Genomic DNA, 27,891 nt, shown 5'->3' on the forward strand with positions numbered 1-27,891 from the left:
GAATTAATGAGATAATAAATGAGTGGCACTAAAGCTGAAATGATTATATGTTTAGATATACTGAGATTATTTTCCAAGATGTAATACAAACAGTATATTGAAAATGGGTGAGGAACATGGCATATGATTAAATTAGTGGGACTAGATCATGGGGAATGTAAAAACTGCTGGCATGGATAGAGAATATAAGTTACTTTCTGGGACAATAGTTTTTAGACTGTTGCCATTGTTCACAGTATGTTTTATTCTTATGTTTTTTATTTTTCACCACTGTATAATAGACTCTAGCATATAGTGACACTCAATAATTTATTTTAAATAAAAATTTATATGTATTGTATAATAGGCATCTGTTAAGATGATAAGGCAGTGCTATTATTATTGACACTTTGTTGAAAATCAATTGGTCCTACTTGGGACCAATTGGGTTCATTTCTGAAATCTCTATTATGTTCCATTGGTCCATGTATATATTTTTTCCATTTTCCTGCTGTTTTAATTACTATAGCTTTATGCTGCAGCTTGAAATCAGATAGTGTGATACCTTCAGCTTTGTTCTTTTCATTCATGACTGATTTATCTATTCTGTGTTTGTTTATGGTTCCATATGAATTATATATATGCACACACACACATATATATATATGTACACACACACACACACATATATGGGGGGGGGGGTTCTTGCTTCATTGCCCAGGCTGAAATACAGTGCCTTACCATAGCTTACTGCAGCTTTGAACTCCTGGGCTCAGGTGATCCACCCACATAAACCTCTGGAGTAGCTTGGATTACAGGCGTGAACCACCCTTACACAAAATTGGTGGGAATGTAAATTAGTACAGCCATTATGGAAAACTGAATGGAGGTTCCTCAGAAAACTAAAAGTAGGCTAGGTTCAGTGGCTTATATTTGCAATCCCAGCACTTTGGGATGCCAAAGCAAGAGGATCATTGAGGCCAGGAGTTTGAGAACAGCTTGGACAACATAGCAAAACATGTCTCTACAAAAAATTTAAAAAATTAGCTTTGTTTGGTGGTGCACATATGTAGTCTTAGCCACTTGGGAGGATGCAGCAGGAGAGTAACTTAAGCTGATGGTTTTGAGGTTATAATGAGCTATGACCACTGCACTCCAGCCTGGACAACTGAGCAAGATTCTTTCTCTAAAAATGTAGAAATAAAGCCAAAAAACTAAAAATAGATTTACCATATGATCAAGTAGTCCCACTTTGGGGCATTTATCCATTCATTTGAAATCAGTTTGAAGAGATATCTGCACTCTTATGTTCACTGCAACACTATTCACAATAGACAAGTTATAGAAACAACATATGTGTCCATCAATAAATGCATGGACAAACAAAATGTGTTACATATTCACAATTTAACACAATTCAGCCTTTAAAAAGAAGGAAATTCTGTCATTTATGACAACATAGATGGAACCGGAGAAAATTATTCTAAGTAACATAAGTCAGGCACATAAACACAAATATTGCATGTTCTCACTTACATGTGGGATCTAGAACAGTAAAACTCATAGGAGAATGGTGGTTATAGAGGCTGGGGTGGGAAGATATTATGGTCAAAGGCTACAAAATCTCAGACAGGAAAAGTTATTTTTTTATCTATTATACAGCATGGTGAATATCATTAATAACATTGTACATTTCAAAATTGCTAATAGAGTAAATGTTACATGGTCTTATAACAAAACAATGTTAAGTGTTTGAAGTAATAGATATGTTAACTAGACTGATTTGATTATTCCACATTGTATTTATAAATCACAATATCACACCATACCCCATAAATGTATACAATTATGAATTGACAACATACAACACAATACTGAGAGGCCCACATGGCTAGGCAGAGAGGGTGGCCTCAAGCTGACAGCCAGTAAGAAGCTGGGGCCCTCTGTCCTACAATGGCAAGAAAACAAATTCTGCCAACAATGTTAATGAACTTGAATGCAGATTCTTTGTAATTTGTGCCTCCAGATGAGAATGCTGCCCAGCTGATGCCTTGATTGCAGCCTTGAGAGACCCTGAGTAGACAACTCAGTTAAGCCATACCTAAACTCTTAACCCAAGAAACTGAGATAATAAATGTGTGTTGTTTTAAGAAGAAGAAAGTAAACAAATAAAAGATAACGAAGTATGGGAGAATAAAAACGTCGCTGAAACAACTGATCCTTGCCAAGAATGAGACAATCACTGACATCAAAACAGGACGATGCTGTTTTTCTTGCTCCCATTCCTTCCTATCCCCAAAGAGATAAAAAAGGACTCAGTGTCATGTAGACCTATGGCAGCCTTTATCTAAGAGAATATTGAGTGTATTTCATCTTTCTGTTGTTTATTTGGTCTCTATGTGTCTATGACCTTTTTCTGATAATAGGAAAGTTATTTTTTAATTTATTTTTTGTTTTAGCATATTATGGAGGTGCAAGTGTTAAGGTTACGTATATTGCCCATGCCCCCACTCCCCCCTCGAGTCAGAGCTTCAAGCATGTCCATTCCCCAAATGTTGCACATCTTACTCGTTGTGGTTGTATATACCCATCCCCTCCTCCCCCCTCCCACCTGCCCGACACTCAATAAATGTTATTTCTATATGTCCACTTAGGTGTTGATCTGTTAATACCAATTTGCTGGTGAGTACATGTGGTGCTTGTTTTTCCATTCTTGAGATGCTTCACTTAGTAGAATGGGTTCCAGCTCTATCCAGGAATATACAAGAAGTGCTTGGCATGGATGAGGAAAATTATTTATTGTTTACTTCATTTTCTCCAAATGTAAATGGGGATAATAATCTTCCTGACCTCATGGGATTGCTGCAAGAGTTAAATGAGTTCACCCATGCAAGATACTTAGCATTCAATAAGCATCTGGCACATAGAATTCAAATGTTATACATTATCATAATTAGTAAAGACCCATTCATATACAGAAAAAAGATTCTATTTTATTTCTACCTCTAGAACTAGAAAGTAAAGTTAGAACTCAATCACATGACTATCCTGAATTAGAAATCAGGACACAGGAGTCTGACTTTTTCTGTCACTAACTTATTAAGAAACTCTGATAAGGTCACATAACCTCTCTGGGCTTAGAGATTTTCATCTGTAAAATGATTGCGTTAACTAAATAACCTCTACAGTACCTTCTTGCACTAACAGTTTATAACCCAATGCACTGTTAGGTCAAGAGATATATGGAGAATGCTGACCTTTAGTGAGAGGAGTGGGCTAGACATGAGAGTTTATAAAATTAGGAAAAGGAAAGATGAAAAATAGAAGTAGAAAACATCAATTAATCTGAGCATAAAGCAATGTGCTATAAAGACTTCACAGAATGGAATAGTAAGTCAAGTTAAAAATTTATAAGGCAGACAACACAAATCTATGTTTGAAGACAGAAGGACAATTCTTATAATACAGAGATTAAAATGCATAACTTTCATATCTATTAATTTTCTGAAATTCATCTAGTTATTACTTCTATTTCTATCATTTCCGTCAACTAAAAATTAGTTTTCATTGTCAGTAGTAGTCACTCCTTTAAAAGTTCATCTCATTTTGTTTTATCATTTCAGAAAGCCAGTCAATAACCTGTTAATTTTGTTGCCAACACAGAGAGTTAACTTAAAACTAAATGTGAAATTTAATGCTGTTGTCAGTGCCATTTCTTTTCTTCCATAGAACCATAGTACAATCAGAAGAATTTTTGTCAAATAAAGTAAAAACAACCCATGATCTTCTAGCACTCTGTACTGCTCTACACTTTAAACATAATGATATACTTGCCCATTTTAGCAGAACTAAGGAAGTTGTAATTGCTGAGGCATAAGATAAGAAAAGAAACTAAGAGAATGAGTCAAAGGAAGAAAAATGGAGGTGACAGTTTAAAAATGAAGATACGTGTATACACCATGCTCCAGTTGAGAGACAAAGGTGTCTTAAGGGAAAGAAAAAAAACTAAAAAAGAATTGGTAACATTTATGGAATCTAGTGATTTGCCATTATAGATAGATGCAGAATCTCTAACAAAGCAAATACTTGATATATAACAATACCTTCAACACAATTTGAAACCATTAGAAAATAAATATAAAAGGTAATGTTTCAATTATATTAAAATATATCGTCCCTGAATATCATTATTACAGATATTGCTTTATGACAATAACATTAACAATCACAAATATTTGTATCTGATCAACAGATTCAAATTACTTTCATATATTATCACACGGCAGGAAAAGCAGATGATAGAGAGACAAGGAAACAGATTAACATGGGCATTACTATGTTCTAGGGACTTCATTAAGTAATTTACCTAAACTATATCATGTAATCCTCATAATAGATCTACAAAGTAATATTGTCCCCATTTATAGACAATGAAACTAAGACTCAGAAAGATCAAGCCACTTCCCAAAGTCACCTAATTGGTGACATAGTAGAGATTCAAACCCAAGTTTGTCACTTTTGAGAAAACTGTAAGTTCAGAGAGAGAACAAGAGAAAACTCACTAGAAAAGAATCATTGTTAAAAATTTCAATTCAGGATACTATTAGTAATGTGAAGAACAAAAGGAAATCATGGGTGGAGATAGAAAACTGAAAAAATTCAAATAACAGAAATTTAGAAGAAAAAATTTTATTTTTAATCAAATCTCTCTTTGTTAGTTTATATCCTTGCCTACCTCTGATGCTATAGATCTCAAATTTTAGCTGCACCATAATTGCCAGGAGGTCTTGTTAAAAGAGGCTGCAGGACTTCTCCCAAAAAGGTTCAGCTTAAGTGTGTCTGGTGATGGGACCCCAAAATTTTCATTTTAAATTAGTTTACAGGTGATTCTCATGCCTGCTAGTCCATGCTTATCACTTTGAGAACCACTGTGCAAGCTATTAAATCTGGACGTTCAATTAAAACAGAGTACTTGAATGTTCCATGACATAATTTAAAGCTGTAGTAAGTTTGCAAAACAAATTATTCATAAGACAAGTTCAAAAAGAATAAAAATTTATAGAATTAAAAAATAATGAAAAGCTCTGAAACCTATTTTTCATATCCATTCAATGTTGCTCAGAAATCCATTTCTGTAATTCATTTTTAAAGTTGAAATAATAAGCAGAATAAAGGATGTGGGATGGTATTACAGAATTTTCTTTCCTTTAATCTAACTTGAGTACAGTAGACTGAAGCATTATAAAGGAATGGTGTTTACTGATTACAGGGCTTTAGGAGAAATACTTAACATGACAAAATAGAAATTCAATCATCAATGGAATACAACTGTCACTCATTAAAACCATGTAGGAGTATGCCTTTATATACAAAATTAGATTATACTGCTTGAAATATCTTCATATAATCATATAAATAATAAAATACTTGTTTTAGTTCATGCCTATTCAATATTAACTTTAAAATAAAGGGAGAAGAATGAGAAAAGAAAGAACAAGAAAAAGAGGAAGAGTAGGAAGAAGAAGAGAAGGAGGAGGCAGAAGAGGAGGAGAGAGAGGAGAAGTTTAAGTTGTCTAATATCCTTTTCAGCAATGTGTTAGCAGACTCTGTACTCTGCATGGGATTAAAGGTTGGAGGGAAGCCTTGGTGATTCAGTTGCCTTAGTTGTGTCAAAGCCCACTTAAGAAATTCTACGATTCAAAATTAGTCCGAAACAAAAAGGTGATTTTTTTGATCATTTATTCATTTTCTCTTATTTTAATATCCCTGAAGTGTTAACAGAAAATGCCAGAACAAAATTAGACTTCTATAGTGGAGACCATTAAGTACCTTATTAATAAGTGATAAGTGTAAGATTAAAGGGTAAGCTGCAGAGTAGGAGTAGGCAGGATAAAAAGATGTGTTCTATAGATAACAGAGATCCCAAGTACAGGCAGGCCATCAGAGTCTGCTAACACATTCTGTCTCAATAGATGGTTCTTGCTACAATTCTCTGAGAAAATCATTTCCCTCTTTCCAGATTGTCTTCAAGCCTTCCTTATTCCCTGATATATTTTTAATCTCATTCCACTTGATTTCACATTTCTTTTTAATTAAAGTCAGGGAAGGACAGTAAGATGATAAAATAAATGGCAAAGAAGGCACAAGTGACCGTCCTTAGCACCATCCCAAACAGGACCACAGACAACTGAGCCAAAACTTGCAAACATTTGAATTACCTTTTATTTCCTGGGTGTTGAAATCAAGTTAGATTTTCATTCTATACTGGCAGATGTGGGTCTTCCATTCCAACATGAGGATACTAGTTGTACCCAACAATTTAGGATCCCAATCTAAATTTCCTCATGTGAACACCTGCTCCCCACTTTCAGTGGGTATAATACTCAACAAGCGTTATATGGAAAAGAAAGGCATACATCTGTTTTGGGTTGAACTCCAGATTATGAAATCATACTATACAAGGTTAAAGCTTGGACTGTCTTGAAGAATTAATATTTCCCCAAATCTATCCTTCTCAAATGATGTTTGTGTGACCTTAATAATATAATTTAAACTACTAGGTAAAGTGGTAGTCATTAAAGGATTTTGAACAGAAGAAAAATAAAACAAAAGTTACTCTAATCTGGCACCCAAAAGAGAGAATTGAGATGATCAAATGACCATGAAGGTCTGACTTACGGTCATAGAACTAAATAACAAAACCATATTTCAGAGATATCATTAGAGATGAAAGCATTAAGATTTGAAAACATTTTGATGTTAGACATTTTTTTTTTTTTTTTTTTTGAGACAGAGTCTCGCTTTGTTGCCCAGGCTAGAATGAGTGCCGTGGTGTCAGCCTCGCTCACAGCAACCTCAAACTCCTGGCTCAAGCAATCCTCCTGCCTCAGCCTCCCAAGTAGCTGGGACTACAGGCATTCACCACCATGCCCGGCTAATTTTTTGTGTATATTAGTTGGCCAATTAATTTCTTTCTATTTATAGTAGAGATGGAGTCTCGCTCTTGCTCAGGCTGGTTTCGAACTCCTGACCTCAAGCAATCCGCCCGCCTCGGCCTCCCAGAGAGCTAGGATTACAGGCTTGAGCCACCACGCCCGGCCAATGTTAGACATTTTTGATGATGGAGATAAAGAATGGAGAAAGTGGACCAGGGAGAACAAAGGTTCTAGCATGGGTTACTAGGAAAGATTAGTGTCCTCAACAGAAAATAAATCTAAAGGGGTAAGGTGTTGCATGTGTATTTTGGGAAGTGGTTGGTCAGGGCACAGCTGTGGATTATAGGTTATATTTTTTGAGTTGATTGGAAGTTAGCCAGAAAATATATTCAGCAAAGAGTCATACACAAAGAACTAGAAAAGGTCACCATCATAAAAGTATAAAGAGAGAATAGGAACAAACCTAAAATCTCAGAGGGCCTAAAATTAGGAACAGAAAAAGGAGGAAGTCAAATGATGTTTATTACTCAATAATAATATTGATAGATCATTAGCTATCCCAAGATGGCAGGATAACATCATCAGTACTTAAAAATTTATGATAACATTATTTATTATTATATGTTTTCTTATCTTAATAAAACATCACCACTATTTTGAAAATACTGCTAGCAGTGTGATCCATATCTAAAATATTTACTTGTAGGCATAAGGTTATGAGTTAGGTGTTGAGAGATATGTGATTTAATAACACATGGTCCCTGACTTCTGCAGAATGGTCAAACATTATACTGCATATTTATGAGACAGATTACTTGGAAAGTTAAATAACTATAACTTAAACTCCACTTTTTCATCTATAACTTACCTTTCAATAGTACTTTTAATCTTTTTTTTTTTTTTTTTTTTTTTTTTATCATTTCAGGGAGTCCACGCAGAAGAGAGTACTTTTAATCTTTGTATGCACAAATTTTCACATTTATCCATCTCATTTGATTTTTCTAACAATCCTGCTAAGACAAGGAAGTATGTTTCCCCATCTGACATCGTCTAGCCTATCAAGCCACACCTGTTTTTTGTGTTTTTTTTTAATTTTAAAATCAAAGTTTATTTTATTCATTATTCTTGATATTTAAGGAAAACAATGTAAATTGGAAAATAAAAATTTATCTTCTGTTATAACATCAAGAAAGCACTTTAATCCAAGCCCCACTAAAAATTGTAACAAGAACAGGCATTACATGATTTTGGAAAAATGAAAATGTGAAAGTTAATAGAAGCATTGTGAATGTCAAATTGTCACCAAATCATAGTGAGGTGGTTGTAGTACACTTAACTTACACATAGGACTTACAACATGATTGCTAATATTTAAGGAAATATCTGATATAGGGAATTACTTCTATGTGTGGCCTTCCAGAGGGCAAGGATGATTATTCATCTCTGAATATTGAGATTCTAACACAGTATATAGGTGCTCAATAAATATTGTTACATTGACATGTTCCTTTTATAATTAATGTAGTAAATTCTTGGTAATTCTAGTACACAATATTTTCTGGTTGTGTTTCCCCTACATACAGGTAGGGGAGTAATAAAGAAGCAATACCTATGAGGAACTATTATGTTCAATATTTTACGTAAATTCCTTTAGAATAAGTTCTAGATTGGTTAATTAAAAAGGTATATGAATTATCCATTGAAGTGTCATAGCCTAGCTCAAGAACCCCAAGAAGCCTGTGCTATGATTATCCCCCCAAGACTTGTGTCAAATCCCACATGCATCTTTTTCTAGTAAGTATTGTTAAGAGATTTAGCAGCTGGGGTAGGGTGTTGGTGATGGGAAAATCTGGTACAACTCCAGCTTCCCTTTTTCCTAGGGAATATTGAAAACCTATGACTTCCTTAGGAAGGTTTCTCCTATCACTAAAAGTCAGGCCTTTTCCTAAAATTCTTATCATCAGGGATATATGCATTGTTGCCCAGATTCTGTTTTTAATTTTGTTGATTTAAAATTATATAATAGAAGTATATTTATTTTCTGCACACAAAGGTGACAAATTCATTATATAGCATTTTGAGACTAAATATTTGATACAAAAGACATTAATCATTCAATGGTAGTTTCTCTAAAATTTCCATTCTAGAGAATGATATTAATATCATTAATATTTGATATTTATATATGTAGTTATATCTATATATCTACATCTACTATTAATATATACAGTAATGTTATATCTTGTATCCAAATCTTTTATCACTTAACATTATTTTATATCTCTTAACAAAATCATTTTCCCTTTGACAATATTTTGTCCTATAAATGGAACATAATTTACCTTACCACATCTTATTACGTTTTAAGGTTTTTATCTGGAAATGTGTAAAATGATGTTTATTCACCTAAGTCTCATTTCAATAGTACACTGTGAAAATAAAAAGACCTTTAAGGGAAATAAATAACTGAAGAATACTGAAGAAAAAATCCATAAGACTGTATAATCTCATTATCTCTGAACTTAACTTGCTCACTTTCTTATTAATGACTTGGATGAATGTGACTGTGCGTTATGCTGCTCAACTGTGCAGATGGCATGGAACTGGTAGAAATAACAAACATGTTGGATGATGAAATTGTAATCCAGAATGATCAAGAAGGTTGAAATGATAGGCTAAACTAAAGAAGGATACATTTTTAAAAGGATGAATATAAATTTGTGTACTTGAACTTGAAAAATCAGTTAAATATGATATGAATGTGATTTAACAGAAAGTTCATGCAAAATAAAAATAACAGACTATAAGGGACAATGGTGTAATTGGTCTGACAAAAAAAACTGGTGCAATTTTGAGATGTTCTAAGAAAAATACTTTGACCAAATCTGGAAGATGAAAACTCCACTTCTCTAAACTAGACGGGTCAAACGTGCAGTTTGTTCAGCTCTATTCTTTAGAAATAGAGCTGCTCTATTCTTTAGAAAGATATTTCAAATCATCATAAGTTGGCAGAAAGTGTTTATGATGAAAAACATCTCAAAATGTAACATATAAAGAAAGTTTGAAAATATTAAAGACATTTGGCCAGGAGATAAGAATATTGAATTCTAAAAATTAATTTGATAGTTGTATGAAAACATGTAGAGCAATTTAGGAAGAATGATTTGATTTGTTCTAATAGGTGTTTTCTTGTGTGTCTCACAAAAGCAAAATAAGGACCAAAGAATGAAAGTTATACAAATATTAATTGTGGCTCAAGCTAAGCACATTTGATTCAATACATAATAGTATATAAAAATAATAATAATACATAACATTTGAAAGTATCCAAAAATAGAATGGGTTGCCTCGATCTATTTCCTGTTTTGGGGAATTTTCATTCTCTGTACTTGTTGAAGCAAAAATGAGATAACATATGATCATCTCTATTCTTACCCTGCACAATTTTGTATACTCAACATTGCTTAGATTGTTCCTACTGACGATTCTAAATACTGATTTCAAGCCTCATCCATCTCCTAAATTCTAGACACACAATCTCAACACCCTCCTTGTTGTCTCTATAGTAGCGGTTCTCAACTGGGGGCAATTCTGTTCCTGCCTCAGGGAACACATGGAAAAGTGTGGAGACAATTTTTAGTTGTCATAACTGGGAAGGGTGCTACTGACATCTAGTGGGTAGAGGCCAGGGATGTTGCTAAACAGCCAACAATGCACAAGACAGGCCCCTTACAACAAATAATTATCAGCCCGAAGTGTCAATAGGACCAACATTGACAAACACTGCTGTACATGTAGGTCCAGCAGGTAACAAACTCAGCATTACTAACTCTGAACACATCCCCACTCCACTATCCCATTTCCCCTTAAAATTCGAACCATCCCCTCAACAAAGCTTAGTTGCTATTCCCTATTATGATCACATGTCCATTATTAGCTAGCTAAACACATGAGCAAGAAATCTCGGAGTCATCCTTAATTCTGCACTTTCCCTCACCCCTTTATGCCAAATTCTATTGATCTACTTCCAAACTGTCTTTCTAAATATTTCCCTTCCTTTTCATTGCTATTGTCACTGACAGTTCAGTCCTGGATTTTCTACAAACCATATTTTTTTTTCCAATTAATCCTACACATTATTGCCAGGATGGTCATTCTGAAACACAAAAGCAGTGTCCCATAATCCCATGCAGAAACCACCGATAAACCTCCATTGCCCAATGACTAAAAGTTCAAACTTTGCATTGACATGGAAGGTGCTAAACACTCTGGTCCCAAATTCTCTCGACAGTCTCATTTCATACCTTTACCTCCTTTTCTTCAATACTATATTACAATAATTGTAATTTTTTTAATACTGAGGTTCTATAACTCCAGTATGTATGAATTATGGATTAAAGAGACAGCATTGTTCATATTAAATATGTTCCACTGTATTGCTATCTTTATATTAACATCTATTATTTTGTTTCTGATTAGTCTTTAATTTTGCATAGGCCTTCCTAGAAAGAGTATATCAAGAATAGGACATTTTGAAAGTCTACCATAGTGATTATAGCTAAGTATATATTACATTTGTTAACCAAAAGACAGAAACTAGCAACCATTTAAATGGTTTGTGATATTTTTAAAATATTTAGATTTCATGAATAAATACCTCCAAAGATAAGGAATCTAAAACATCAGTACATGTTATATCTCCCACTGGAATAGTGGGAGGATCATCGTATATGTTACATTTTCTTTTTATGAAGTGTTAAAACTTATTCAGGGAAGATTAAAAATGTAATAGTCCTTTGAGGGTAATACTGAAAGGAAAACAAATATTTGACTATTGAATGCATGTAGCCAGGGTGAAATGATTGAACATATAGATGTATAAATGTTAAGTATGAAGTTAAAAAAGACCTCATGATGTATTTGAGCATGCACTGCACTGAAACATATTAAAGGTACACAAATCTCTAAACCTCTTTTAATAAGTAGGAAAAGAAGCATGTGCACAAAATAGTGCACCCAAGCCCTTTATATTTGCCTTTGGAATTTGAGCAGATTTATACTCTGTCACACACACAGGCATTCAAACAGTGTCATCATCATCTAAGCTGAATCTTTCCTAAGGAGACCATGCTATTGGCAGCCAAAAACAAAGTTAGGTGTTCCAGAGAAGCCAGTCTGGGGTTACAGCCAAATCTACACAAAGCAGAGAGTTCTCTAAATAATAAAGAGTTGACTGTGATGGCAAAAGTCTTCTTGCAGGTGCAGATGCATGTATTTTGGAATACAAATAAACCCTTTCAGCTGCTTTCTCTGTTCCACTACCACCACCTTTATTTCAGACAGTGTTCTAATATTAATAGAGTTCTTCACTCAGAACTCTCTTTACTTCAACCTGGTCCAGGTGTGCGATGGAGTAAGGAAGCAGAGAAGATAGGGGAGGACATCAATAGAAATAAAAATTGGGGGGAAGGGAGAATAAAGGCCTTCTACTATATATAAGGCCTTTATTCTTGCCTTTGGCAATATAATTTGATGCGCTCTATTCAGATTTAATACATGAAAAGGAGTCTTCATGCATACATTGCTGACACTTTTGTTGTAAGTAGACTATAAAATAAATACCAGATATCACTATATTAAAAAATTCCTAAACTTTTATTGGCTGAATTTTTTTATTTCTATAAGTCTCTTACATTTCACACTTATCTTTGTCATAAATTCATTTGATTTCATTTCTTGTCAGATCCTAAGAAACTGTTATACAACAACAATTTGGGGACATTTCATTCCCTACCTGTCATACAAAAAATTTATTCAATTATCATTTTTATAATAAAATCCAAATCAGTAATTTATCTGCTTAAGTAGTGTTTTAGGCAAAATTAAACAGAACAATTTCTCAAGCTCTGCACTATGCTTATCAGCAGCAAATGAAAGTTAAAAATATAGCAGACTAATTTGCAAAGCATCATTTTCTGATATCTCATCTAAAAATTATACAAGTCTGGATTTTTCTTATTCTTCTAAATATTATGTGGATCATCAAATCAGACAGACAACATCCTTTTCTTATGGATGAAGAAGTTTTTCACAAACTCAGTCATAATCTCTTTGGCCATTTGTAACTTGCTCAGTCTTGCAGTATGGACAAACAAATGCTAGGTGACTCTCCACTTTAATTTTCCAGATGCATTTCAACATGGAACAATAAAATATTTTGAAAAATATATCTGCAAAATGAAAATGATGTATTCTACAAATGTAATGGTAAATAGGAAAAGTGTCCCTGAAACTGATGTGTAAAATCATGAATGTATTTCGGAATAACTTATCATAATTAATTGCACTCAACCTTAACAAATGAGCACAGATTTGAACAAAATTCACAAAAAGTCTATAGTGAATCTAATTTAATCTAACCTAATATAGTGAATTCACCATAGCCAGTCTATAGTGAATTTAATTTCCTGTATATGAGACATCTATATACTAGGCTCCCTTTGACATTGGCTAGAAGATTCTGCACAGAAAGTGGCAATCAATGAGATTCTAGCAATCTTATCACCTGAAGAAATCCATAAATGTTTCAAAATAGAATATAACTTACAAAATGAGAAGAATAAGAAAAAAACAAAACCATGGAAATCTTGGTAACTAGTACTGGGTATTGTGAAACTATGGTGAAATTATTGAAAAGATATAAAAGAACAGAGATATCAGGTTGAATTTCTAAACTAAAGGATAGAAGAAGTCCTTACTTTAAAAAAATGACATTACTTGGAAATCAGGTAACATGATCATTTAGTCGGACAATCTTGTTTTTTTGTTTGTTTTTTTTTTTAAATTCCAGTGCATTCATAATGTTACTTACCATCAGAATTATTATCGGGATTCAATGTGCAGCAAGTAGGTGGTAATGTTATTGTTACTGTTTCATACAGATTAGGCATTCTCAAGGGCAAGGTTTACTCTTTTGCATTATTATAAACCCACTTAATGGTTGGTACAAAACGTTGTATTTGAATAGTATATGCCTAAAAGACAATGATAATAGGTGTCGTTGAAATCTATATATGAGATCATGTACATACAAAATCATAATGTAAGGGTGTTTTAAAAAAATTCAACGGCCTTTGTTGTTGTTTCTGAATGTGGTTGGTCAAGGGTAGAAAGTAAAAAGGCAAGTGGAAAAAAAACAAGAGCTTTAAAAAAGAACAGCCAATTAGATAACTCACCAAACCAGGGAAAATAATATTAAAACTAGAAGTAAGAAGGCCTAGAAAAGCCCCTACTGTAGCTACCTGAATGTGAAACATGCAATGCCCTACCCTGCAGAAGGAAAGCATCATAAGAGCACAGGCTATGTGCATAACATGACGACAGTATTTGCTGAGGAAGAGATTTAAATAACAACCTCCTAATCTCTAAATGACATGTATTAAAAGGACAGTGGCCAGCTTTTCTCATCTTCACTAAGATAAAAAATGAAGATGTGGGCTTCTATAGCAGCAGGAAGGTTTTAGGAAAGGGTTTAATGATGCAGGTAACTGCACATGGGGATGGATTAGCAAAAAAAAGTTGTGACATAGCTTCTTTGAAAGTGTTTTGAAATTGTACAGATTCTCATTTCATCCTGAACATCACCTTTCAAGCTCTCCTTTTAGACCTTTAAGATTTTAAAGTTATATGTTAAGGACCAATTCAAAAATATAACTACAGATAATGTAAAGGTTATATTTAACCAGATAATGCCTTTGTCAATAAACTAGGAATGTCATTTTCCTATCAGTCAAAATATCCAGTCTCCACTAAGTTTATTATTCATTAACAGACCCATAAAATTGATGGCCACAACTTGAAATATTTCTGAAAGTACACCAGGGAATTTAATGCCATCAGTGATAATTTTAAAGATATCAATGTCCGACACCTTACTAGTTCTTGACAAAAAGACAGTGTTAGAGAACATTGGTCTCAGATAATAGAGATGTTCTCTTTAATGCACTCTTTAGGAAGTTACATCAAATACCCATGATACAATAAAAAGCAAATGTTCTAAAACCTACAGTATTATTTTAATTAAACAGCACTAGTAAATGTCTCCCAAAGAGAACTTTCTTAACTTTAAGAAACATGTTTCTGTCATGTATGAAAAGAAACATGTTTTTGTAAAGTATTAAGAATAATTAAATTATGAGTTGAAAAGGAATTCATTCAAAATTGTTTTTTGAGCATCATCTTTGAATGATGCAGGACCCTTATTCTCTTGGAGCTTTTTATGTAGTGGGGGCAAGATCCATTTTATCAACTGCTATTCACTATGAAAAACTGGAAAAAATCCCATAGTAATGCAGAGAAAGGACTAACTAATTTTAAAATACCTCACATAAAAAAAAAGTCAAATCAAAAATTTCAAATCATGTTTCTTAGTTTAGGAAATGCGTATTTGATTATGATACCCAGACATCAAACATCTAGGGCATTTACTTCCATAATCAACCTACTTTAAAGTACATCCTCCTGTGGCAAATCTTAGCTGTCTGCCATTTCTGTTCAGTGAACTCAGTATTATTTTTTGCTTTTGATTTGAATGTCTTTAATGTATTTCATATTTCAAATGACCTAGTAAAATGAAGCCTTGAACCTCTGAGTTGTTCTTAGAGCCCGTTTCCAGCCATACTCTTCCATCGGTAGCTCCATTTACTTTCAACCAATATCCAATGACTGCCAAATTTCCATGTCTCATTTTTAACTTCTCATCTTCTCTTCAGCTTTATTTTTCTAGTTCCCTACATCTGTAGTTTCCATTTAATATATCATCAAAATAATAAGGGAACTTGTTATAAACAAGGACAGTGACCCACCTCAAATTCTGAGTCTAAATCTTCTAGCTTCAGGTCTGGGAATTTGGGTTGTTGACAAGCCTTTTTCCAGCCCCTCAAATCCCAAGAGATTTTCAAATTTTATCAATTTTAGGAAGTACTTTATGAAATGACCATCAACCTTAATACTAACATTGACCATAGAATAAATCCTTTTGGATCTCAATCTCTACATGTTATTCAAAGTTAATCATCACAAAAATCTTATGCAATACTATTGTTTTTATTTTACAAACACGGAAACTAAGGCTCAAACAATTAAATGCCATGTGGATCTATGAACATCACCAGCATGCTGTATAGACTGCATGTTAGAATGAAAAAGATAAAGTGTACAGGAGTGAAACTTATATTTGAATCCTGGCAGTGCCACTAAAGTGGCCTGATTTTGTCATTCATCCTCTTTGAGCCCCAGTTAATCACAGTCAAATGGTAATTATAGTGCGGAGCTTTGTAGGTTACAGCATATCATAGTCACTCAAGAAATATTATTCCATTCTCATCTGCAATTTCATTTTTTCCTTGCTAGTTCCTTAAAATGAACCCCAAGAAATTTTTGGCCTGTTTACTTCTGAGTAAAAACACATTCCCACCTTTAACAATCTTATTATTAGATGTTAATTTGTCATGTAAATATGTTTATTTAGGAAAAATATCTGTTTTATAAAGCACCATGATAAGCCTGTTCAAATAGACTAAAATTGGAAACAATAAGACAATTCCAAAAATTACAAGAATATTGCAAGGCAAAGTTACTAAACAAAATTATAATACAGCCACATAATACAATCTGCAGATACTGAAAATTATAATTTTTAAAGGACATGATAAAAATAATAGGTAAAAATAGGAAATGAAATTATATTTATAATATGATTTCTTTTTCTTTCTTTTTTTAAAAAGATTTTTGTAGCAATGGGAGGTCGATATGTTGCCCTGGTTAGTCTCGAACTCCTGACCTCAAATGATACTCCCACCTTGACCTCCCAAAGTGTTGAGATTTGTCTTTGGCCAATATCACCCTGGATATACCTGAACTCCTCTGATCTCAGAAGCTAAGCAGGGTTGGGGCTGGTTAGTACTTGGATGGGAAGCTAAAATGCTGGATTAAAGGCGTGAGGCACTGTGCCTGACCTGTAACATGATTTTGTATTAAAATATGTGTGTGTACAAAGGCATGTGTTGTACAAACATATTAATATGTGCATATGTAGTTTTTTCAAAAGATAGGAAGGAAACATGCCAAAGTATCAAAAGTAGTTATCTTTGTGTTCAATAATTATGATTTTTGTTTTCTTCTTCGTAGTTTGTATTTTACATGTTTTGTACAAAAGGCATTTTATAGTGAGAAAAAGTAAACATTGTATAAAATAAAATTTATAAATCAAATATATAAATAAAACAAAATAAATAAGGTATGCTGAAAACTATTAAAAATGATACATGCTATTATTTGCTTCTTTTTTTTATCTAGAGATCCATACAAGAATGTATTTCTCACAAAGGTTCCTTTAGTTTCTAACATGCCCATCACTGTAAAATGCTCAATGAAAGATAAAGATCCTCTCAGATTGCACACATTAGAAGTTTTTTCTGTCCATATTTAGCTTCCATGAGAATTCTACAAATAAAATATATGCAACAGAAGGCTCTGAAATCAGAGAACAAACTGTTCTTAACTGTGTAGAGTAATTTTCCATTAACATGGGAATCAATCTTCCCAAAATAAAATTGCAGTAGCCCTCATTTAAGTGTTAGTTCATGTCTGCTTTGTCCTGGTAAGTGTTCTAGGTCTTTTACTTTCTCTTTGTGACCTTTGGCAAGTAACTTAACCTTCCTATGCCTGTATTTCTTATATATAGCAGCATGATAATAGTACCAACTTAATGTTTGTTTGTTTTTCCTTTTGAAGACTCAGTTAACATAGAAAGCTCATGAGTAAACCTCATTGTATTACTATAATAACAACAACAACAACAACAAATTAATAACATTATTTTAAACTTTAACAACCACTGTTAAGAGGCAGGTATACAATTACTCAAGATAGTATCTGAGGACACTGAAACTGAGAGATTAGTTACTTCTCAATTGATATGTGGCACTAAGAGTTAAATGCCACCTTACTTATATCAAGGTCCATACACAGTCATAAAACTATCATGCAACAGCTAATATGCATAAATATTTTCAAACCTACTGTATGCACGACACAAACGTGAGCAATGTTAGACAAGACTAAACTCCTGCCTTTAGTAAGGAGGGCAGGCAGGCCTTCAGGCGATAAGTGCAATGAATGGCAAGGGTGAGAGTATGAGGCAATAATAGTGCAGAGAAAGGTGCTAAGTGCATTTTAGAGAGGTCAGGCAAAGCTACCTGGAAGAAGCAACACTTCTGCAGAGATCCAGAGCATGAGTAAGAGTTAGACCTCAAGCTGGTGAGGAACAACAATCAGTTGGCATTTGCTCCCTGGTGTTCTGTGCTGGAACTCTGGAGCTGCCAACACTAACTTCATGCCAGGTGACAAATGATCTGAGTGCCCACAGCTGCAGCTGCCGTTCTATATGCTCTCCCTCCTACTTCCAACGTTAATGAGCCTGAGGCCAGGAACGAATACATCTTAGTAACCAAAAGCTCTTCTGTTAGCCTTTGGCCCAGAGATACAAGAGAAGCTTCTTCACTGAAGCTAACAATACAGTCACAGATCCTTTGTTATTTTCCTCTAGCACTTGCTAACATAGCAGTTTGCTGCTACTAACTCATTTTCATACATCTTGGTGGCAAGCTGTAGTAGGCTCATAAATATGCTCATTATTAAAAAAATGCATGATTTTTTCTCCCCAGAAACAGCTTTAAAGCATGTAAATGTTTCTAAGCTCCTTTAAGGTTAATTCTAACTGCTAGGAATTCTGATTTGCCCTAACTTTTAGCAGTTCTAACTTTACGATATTCTTACACAACACCCCAGAGACACAGGTAGACTAGAAGATATCCTTTCTGGCTGTAAATGGTTTTACCAAATGAAGGCAAGTTTTGTGCCTTTATATATATGTCCACATTTAAAAAATTGTTTTTAAAATGATGTTTCATTTCTAATAGTTAATTAGGGAGAACACATTTTCTCTTTCTGCTGTGATTTATCAGGTGTACCATTCCTGGTATACAGAGCCACTAGAATGACTTCTACTTTGTCCCTTATAGACACTGCTATATGATTCCATCTACTTATTCTAATTAATGTGGAAAAATGGGAAATTGATCTTTATTACTTTGTCAACAAGCAAACTCAAGTGCTGTTTGTGGCTGACAGCATGTTTAGTATAATTGGTAGATTGAAAGGAAGCATGGAATTTGTTTCCTGCCTTTAAGGAGTTTATAGTATGGTTGAAAAGGCTAAAGCAAAATCATGTTAAACTGATTCAGTGACAATCACTATAGAAAATAGTGACATCAGGATACACAGAGGAAGAACTCTTCTACACTAAGAAAGAGGAGTACTATATGGGATCTAATAGTAGAAAAACTTCCATTTATTTTGTATTTGTGTATTTTTTTTTTAATGTCCAGCCTTCTAAAGAATACTGAAAAGCTCTCAGTGTATTTTCCAGGGTACTGTATTTGTATCTTTCAAAGTTATCATTTGATGAAAGTCATATGATCTCCTAAAATAATTTTTAAAAAATGTAAGTTAGAGAATATCAATCAAACCAGCTTTATTATATGAAGAAAAGTCTGTTTCTATTGTGTTAAGAACACAACAGCTTTAAGTCAACCACTAGGGGGAAAAGTCTGCAGTACACTCTGCAGTATATTTTTCCAAAACTGAATGGCCAGCATTATTTGAGCAGAGTATGCTTCCCTAATCCATTAGTCTCCAGACTCAGCCATGCCCCAGGGGTTAGAATAAGGTGAAAGTCTTAGGCCAGCCACTATATCTTACTACCTTCTCTCACAGGGCTAAAAATGAAGCATTACAAGCAGGTCCAGTAGAATGGAGACCAGGCTGGGGTGAAAATTTGTCATATTGACACTGATGAGAGAAAAAGCCTGACTCTGTGTGGATTGGCTCCAAGTAAAACTGAAATCCTCCATCCTCAGTTTAAGTGACACATTTAAGCCCCATAAACATAAAGTGAGAATGTCTACTCTTAATATATTTTCAGATGAGTCATATAAAAGTAAATTAAGATATATAAATCATCATCAGAGAGCAAAAGATCTCTCTTGGGAAGGGGAGGAAACTTCATGGGTTTATTTTTAAAGTTGTTGGTTCAACAGCATTGTTTATTTGGCCTTTCTATTTGTAAGACACTATGCATTCATTTAAAATTTAGTTGAACAAACCACATTTATAAATTCCTTTAAAATTTCTGTTTCTTTTCATTTAGTATCATCCTTTCAAATGTGGAAAACTTTTTTCTTCACTAGTTTCTTCATATGTGCCTGCCATTGCACATAAAAGGTATAGATATCGGCACACAGGAACAGAGAAGAGGACCACTGTTGTATATGGGGTCTGTGACCCTAAGTAAGCTATCTCAGTCTCCCCAAATACTACAGAAGCAAAGAGCTAAGGATTTCTCAAATGATTACTTTGTACTTCCGGAATTGTAAAGAGGCTATAGAAAAAGTTGCAGACAACCAAATATTTGAAGTGTTCTTTTAAGGAGGTAAACATATGTTACAGGGTACAAAGGCATTCCTCAAACTCTTCAACTCTTTCCCTGAATGTGTTTAATATGCGTTATATACTCACTATGTCTACGATAGGGGTATGAAGATGAACTGGTTTATTCTGCCTGAAAAATCAGAATCTATAATTATCTTAATAACCCTTTTAAAAATGCAAAGGCAAGACTATTCGTGTAAGAGGTTAAAAATAGAGTAAGATTAAACATCAGTAGTGGTAATTCCAGGGAACTTGCTTGAAATTACCAGGGTATTGGTGAAAAATGGAATCAGCTGGCATAATAGCTTCAAAGACTTGGCAAATTTTAGGATGTTAGTCATCTGTGAGTATCAGGAAAACTAAATGTGAGTGATGAAGAATTCTGGCCTTATCCTTATTTTACCATGCATATATTCATTCAGTGATAAATATTTTTCTAGTAATTTAAATGAGTGCTGTGTCTTGGAACTTATATCCTAATAGGGTACATAGACAATAAATAAACTATGAAGTTATCTTAAAACTTTGTGCTGTCTCTTGCCATTATGCACAGCATTCAGTGTTTCTAAGAGTACTGAATTCCTATGTTAATGGAACTGGGAATGAACTAATGATAACATCCAAAATTTCCAGCCTGACGTTCAAGGCCATCTCCAATACTGACAGATCTACTTGTATAATATTATCTCTTACTGCTCACATCTGAGACCAATAAAGAAAGCAGCAGCCAACACAAACAAAATGTCTGACTGGAGTATATCTCTTGCTCAGGACCTCATCACACCTACCACATTCATTCTTTCAATCCTTCCCTTGAGAAGGTTCATAATATGAACCCCTTACTAATGCCCCTAAGTCAGATGTCTTCCTCAATTTAAGTGCTATACACCTGTATATGTCTCTCTATGAAAACATTTATTTTATTTGTTTTCACTGTGTATTCATATACATGAATATGCCCAACCTAGTCATTTTAATGGCAACTTTTTGAGGGCAGGGGCTCAATAATTTCTAACTTTTTTTGTAACTTGGGACTTATTTAGCATACTCTCTTACATAATTAGTTCTCAATTCATATTTCTTATGTTGAATTGTATTATATTTGCTTGTGGGCAATGGTGGAACATAAAACTCAGTTAATGCTTCATATGCAACATCTGTTCGAAAAAAATCCATACAAGTTTATAAGTAGTCTAATATTAGAGTAATAATACTAAGAATAAAACCTCATCCTCAGTTATTTCCAATTTAGTTCTAAACCTTTGAATCTTTTAATTTTGTAATATAAACTCCCAGTCAGGACTTTCAAGTTTTCAGAACTCTTGGCAACTCCATGTATAACCTTAAATTCAGGAAACATATATTTATATGTCCACGCAACCTACATCCAAATAATCACCTCAGCTAACATTTTACATTCAAAATATAAAAAGCAACCCACCTCAGAATGTAAAAGCATAGAAAACTAAGTGCACACTTGAATGAAACTTGGGAAATCTAAAATGTAACAGTGAAACATGTACATTCTTTAAACTCACATTTAATTTTTTGGCAATAGGTGATCTGCATACTAAGTTATCTAGATAGAAATATTTTTTTTCAAGGTGCAAAAATTCATCCATATTCAGCACATGCATATTTGTAACCATGAAATAACAATTCTGCATCTAGGTCACAGATACATGTTATTGTGTACACATACACAACACACATTCACATGGCATATTATACTATACAAAATGTACATACACATGATAATGCATTTTCCATAACTGATGTTTTCATAGCTACACAATGCTCTGTATGGCACACAGATGTGAAAATACTGATATTTCACAGGTGTGCTTAAGCCTACACCAATAGGTAAAAGTCCAGTCCACGGTAAATATTTATTTTCTGCCATTGTCTGTCAAAAGTCACATATGGCAAAACTATACAGTAATATAGTTTAGGTTTACTTTCTTTTTTTCTAACAAAGAAACATGGAAGAAAAGTATTTTGGTATCATTTTCATGTGTTTCTTTAGACATGTGACTAGGGTCACATTTCTATTAATAAACAATGTTCTGTAAAGCCTTTATTATATCATGTTAGAAAAATGAAAGATCGTGACCCCCATGTCCCCATGATCCTGGTGAAAATGAAATGAGTGCATACACATAGGCACAATCCAGGACATAGAACGTTTGGTACACAAAGGATGATCAGACGGGTTCCTACCCAGCACAATTCCATTGAGTAGTTTGTATTGCACGTACCAGCTCAGCTGCCCATGATCCATTCTGCTTTTAAATACTACAAAGCAATTTACATTCCAAGTGCTGCCCGCTTAAGTTCTTCCTTTTGCTCTCAGAAATGGAAATACTTGTGCAGAGAGTGATGCCTTGTTGCAGCTGCTTCCCGAGTCCTTCAGAAACCCACCTCTGAGCTGCGCCGGGTTAAACCCTGGGGCTCCAAGCTCGTTCTCCCGAGCAGCTGGCAACCGGCCGGTCTCTGGGTGGAGAGAACGGGCACCAGCGCGCCATCTGGAGGCATCTCGAAGCAGCTGCAGCAACTTTATTTTAATAGAACAACTAAGGGTGGGATAAGAGTTTCAGAAAATTACTTAAATAATCATATTGGTTTTCTTTACACTTTCTTGTGCACATAAAAAAGGCTAAAAACACGCAAGAAAGTCTCATCCTATTGCCTATGAATTTTCTATTTCTTCATACTTCACAATAGAGTAAGAAGTGTGATCTCATAAATGTACAAACACCACAAGATGGCAAATTTTCTGCATTTGGTGGCTCATCTCAAAGGAAAATAATTAACACTAACTATTGTCAGAAGTTATCAGGATTTAGATATTTTCCAATGCGTCTGAACTAACATAATGCAAGCGTGTTAAAAATGCTCTGCTACTTTTAAAAATTATAAGCTTTACCTCTGGAAATGTTTAGTCTGTTCCTTATCAAAACATTATGCTGACTTGAGTATGATAACAAGGAAAAGCAGCTTCAGTTTCAATTCATGTGATGAGGTGTTCATATGATTTTAATATTTAAAAAAATCTTTTAAAATAAATGGCTCTTTAAATATCTCCCTAAGTTTCTTTTCCTTAAAAAGAATTATTTGTATACCTGACTGAGATAGAAGTTTAATTAATTGAATAGAACACTTTATGGCTTATCTACTGTGATAGGCAATTAGAAATATGACTATTGGTTGTTTCCTTACTCCCAACATATTGCAGTGAACATGCGTCCCTATCCGACACTCCTCTGCCAACGCCCACTCTCACCATGCATCAATTTTGGATTTCACTTTCCTTTTAAAATTAAAATTCCAATTTGAAACTATTTAATCAGAGACCCATCTACAGTGGCTGTATATTTTTCCAGGAAAACGTGGACTAGAATTTGATTATACACTATGTGGGGCCCCTTTGGGAAATAGAAATTCTTAATTACTTCAATTTCAAATCAGTATTTGACCATTTCTGGCAGGATAAACATAGAAGAAATTAGTCTTATCAATATTTCATCTCAAGTCTTTATTTTCAAATATATGACAAATGAACATACTGGCTTTTTAAATACAAACCATTAAACATACTCTGAAGAAAAGTGACATTTTTCTTTCAAATATGGTATGTAACAAATATTTAAACCATAATTTTTTGTTGAGTTTATAAAGCCTCCAAAAATATATGTTCTGATTTGATTACAAGGAATGTTAATTCTTCGTGTCTTTATACCCTTAACTTTTATGAAAATATATTAGTTTTCCTAAATAACATGACTTATATGCTGTACTATGTTTAATGTTGTATAGACCTTCTAGAACATCAAGACATTCAAACATATAGTTTAAGATTGCAAGCAAACTAAATAGCATTTGGAAATACATAAATAATAAAGAAATATATAGTGACTAACCACAGATATGTCCAATTTTTACCAAATAAAATTTATATCAATATTTCAATGTAACACACAGATAAATCAGGTAATAAATTTTTACACATAAATATTTTAGCTTTAAAAAGGCATTGTTCATGTAAATATTCTCCAAAATTTAAAGAATAATTTTATTGAAAAAAATAAATTAAATGTTCATATGTATACACAGAAAAAAATGAAACATTAATGAGAGGAGTAGACATATGAATGTTATAGCCAAAGACATTGTGTCTGTGCTCATCTGAACCAAAAGCTGAAAATCATAGGCGCTGATGCTGCATGCAAAAGAGATGATTAGGTGTTTACGGGAGGAAGAAAAGTATTATGGTCATGTGTTATACCCCGAAAGAAAGTCTTATGTTAGTCTTAAGACATTGAAACCAGGGAAAATGTAGTAAAAGAGCAAATACCCAAATAGAAAGATGCTAAAGAAGTAGACAAAATTATTCAATTTCCTTAAGTTACCCTTTAAAGTTAAAAGGAAGAAAAGGTCCAAGTCAAAGTCATGTTGTGAGGTCCAAAGAACTAAAATGATGTGTAGATTCTAACTAGGATGAGGCTCTGTATTAGATTTCTATTGCTATATGACAAATTACCAAACATTTATTGGACTAAAACAAAGCACATTTATTATATCACCATTTCTGTATGTCAGCAATTCAGACATGGCTTAGATGGGTCCTCTGCTCAGGGTCTCACAGGTTGCAATCAAGATGTCAAGGCTTGACTGGGAGAAATTTATCTGTAAATTCAATCAGGTTGTTGCAGAATTTAATTTCTTTAGGGCTAGAGAACCCATGGTGACTTACTTCTTCAAGGCCAAAGGAAAATGTGTCTTTATTTCATGAAGGATGCCAGTCTCTCTTTTAAGGACTTTCACCTGGTTAAGCCAGGCCCACCCAGAAAAATCTCCCTTTAGTTTAACTCAAAACTAACTGATTTAGGACTTTTACATCTGAAAACACCCTCCACATTTGCCATAGTTTATTGAGTAGATGAAAGTAACAGGTTCCACCCACACAAAAGGAGAGAGGATTATGCAAGGGCATGATTCATTGGGGTCATTTTAGGGTGTGTCCACAACAGTATGTATTGTAAAGACACATGGGATTTCTTGTTTAGCATGCACAAACTAAGTGGAACAAACTGGGAGTGGGGCATGGAGTTACAGGGACATTTTGTTGCCTTTAGGATCAAGCCAGAGCCATAGGTTTATTTATCATAGAAGTGTTGTAACTGAATAGTTATATCTGTGGTGAACAGAGTATAACAAAATAAGGCTGAAAAAGTCATCTCATTAGGAAGGAATATGACATGGGCAGAAGGTAGATGCATTGAATTGAGGAGTGATGTCAGAATCATGTGCAGGATATGGGACAATGAAGAGCATTTGTGCAGATGCAGCTGCAATGGCTTTATGCCTTAGATGTGTTTATGTTGCCTGGCTGCTTGCCCACAGCCCCTCATGCCTAATCAACCATGCTCCTGAGGTGGATCAGCCTTATTAGACAAAAAGAATACACCTGATCAAAGAGAATACACCCAGAGATTGTTCATAAGTTTATGCTTCTTTATGTGGCCTTACTGAAAAACTTAACCTGCACAGTTAGATTTTCAGGAATTTGCACTAATGTAAAAGAGAAAAGTTGCCCAGTTGGTGGAGAATTCCACAACTGAAAGGACATGGAGTAATTATGAGCTATGTGCTAGCTGATACAAAAAAAAAAAAGCTATTAGCTGGAAAAAAAATGATGCAGACTTAAAAGGAAGTAGACATTAGAGATAACATTCATTTATTTAATCCTTCCAATACATGCATGAGGAGTTCCTATTAGGTACTGGGCACTTTTCTGGGTGCCAGTGATAGCACAATGAATGAGACAAAGTCCCTGTTCTGAAGAAATTCATTCTTGTAGAGGGAGATAGACAGTAAATATGCACAAGCAAATAAATTATATATTATTAGGTGGGCAATCTGTAAGAATAAAGCAAGTTAGGAAGTTCAAGAGTAATGGGGAGATCTACCTGAGATAGCACGGTCAGGAATGCCTATTTGGCCATGTGTTCTTTGAACAGAAATATGAATGCAGTCAGCCATACTGATATTTGTAAAAAGGATATTCTGGCCAAAGTGCACTGCAGTTGCAAAGGTCCTGAGATAGGTGCATTCTTCATTCCTTGTGAGCTGAAGGAAGAGCAAGGTGGAAAATAAGGGTGATATAGGGGGAGCAAAAGAGCAAATTCTAGGTATAGGGTCAGATACGGAGTGAGCAAAATGATCATATAGGGCTTATAACCCTGTGTAAGGACATTGGTTTTTAACTAGAGAGTTAGGAAGCCACTGGTGGATTACTAGAAGATTATATCACACTTCTTTTTAAAGAATCACTCTTGTTGCTGTAAAGAACAGATGGCAAGTGAGAGAGGTGACAGACAGGGCATGTGGATCCTGAGAGAGACAAAGTATAGCCTAATATTCAATTATGTTTCTTATAAGGTCTGTTAGTTTCAGTCCTTGATTTCCATGACATGACACTAAATCCTTTAAAAAAAAAACCCACAAAAACAACAAAAAAAACCCCTTTTCTCCAACTAGGCATGGGTCTCAATTTCTTGTAAAGTGGAAACTAAAAGTTCCATTGATGGAAAGAATCCAGTCCAGCTTGATGAGTGACAGGTGCTGCCTTTAGGTTGGCTCATCAGATTATTAAAAGGATTTGTTCTGTAAAATTTGAATGCAGTCAAAAGGCCACATTCAAGTATGCAGAAGGCTACATATGGCCCCAAGGCCTCAGGCTCCCCCAACCCCAATGAAAAGGGTCAGTTTCTAAAGATTATCTGCTCTTTTGTGACATGAGTGTTCCAAAAGTTTCTAACTCAATGAACTTTATCATCCAGTATCAATAAAAGAGAACTAGGATGTACAATTTACTTTTAATATTTTGTGCATATTCTGTTTGTTTTACACTACAGAATTTTTGAAACTAGGTATACTTTCCCATTTTAGAAATAAAATAATTCAAACAAATATTTTACAAGGAGTCCATTAATTTCCAATTTTATATTCTCCCAAAACAGACACAAACACACACACACACTCATACACATATTATGTATCATTTGTGTATGTGTAGGAATATTTGAGATATTTTTCATAGTATTTCAAATGAAATAGTGCAAAATCATCTATAAAGTATTTCAAATGGAAGCAGGAAGAGTTGGGAAATATTTTGTCACTTTCTTAATCACATTAGACATTTCACCACTACCCTTTGAATAAAAATATCCAACTAAAACAAGAAGTAAGAAAATTAGTTTTAGGTCAGATTATCATTTGAAAATTTTAAAATACATGCTAAAATATACAAATGTTATTTTTGTTCTACTTACATTTTGTTGAATCTTTATAGAAGATATTTTACGATTTCTGGGGGGCTGTAAATTTATACATCATAGGTTCCATATTATTTGCTAATTTTGCT

At 34.0% G+C, this 27,891-nt stretch overlaps 1 long non-coding RNA gene across 2 annotated transcripts in view; it reads right to left on the bottom strand.

The window, feature by feature from the left end:
- Positions 1-23,110, bottom strand: part of LOC105881535 (uncharacterized) — a 358,441-nt gene extending 335,331 nt beyond the window's left edge. Inside the window, exon 1 of one of the 2 annotated variants that reach the window (XR_012919746.1) lies at positions 22,724-23,110. This is a non-coding gene — a long non-coding RNA (uncharacterized LOC105881535). The remainder of the gene's footprint in view (positions 1-22,723) is intronic. The other variant, XR_012919747.1, reaches the window with a different exon arrangement.
- Between the last annotated feature and the right edge of the window lie 4,781 nt (positions 23,111-27,891).

Source organism: Microcebus murinus, chromosome 1 (assembly GCF_040939455.1).
Source record: "Microcebus murinus isolate Inina chromosome 1, M.murinus_Inina_mat1.0, whole genome shotgun sequence".
Taxonomy (NCBI): domain Eukaryota; kingdom Metazoa; phylum Chordata; class Mammalia; order Primates; family Cheirogaleidae; genus Microcebus; species Microcebus murinus.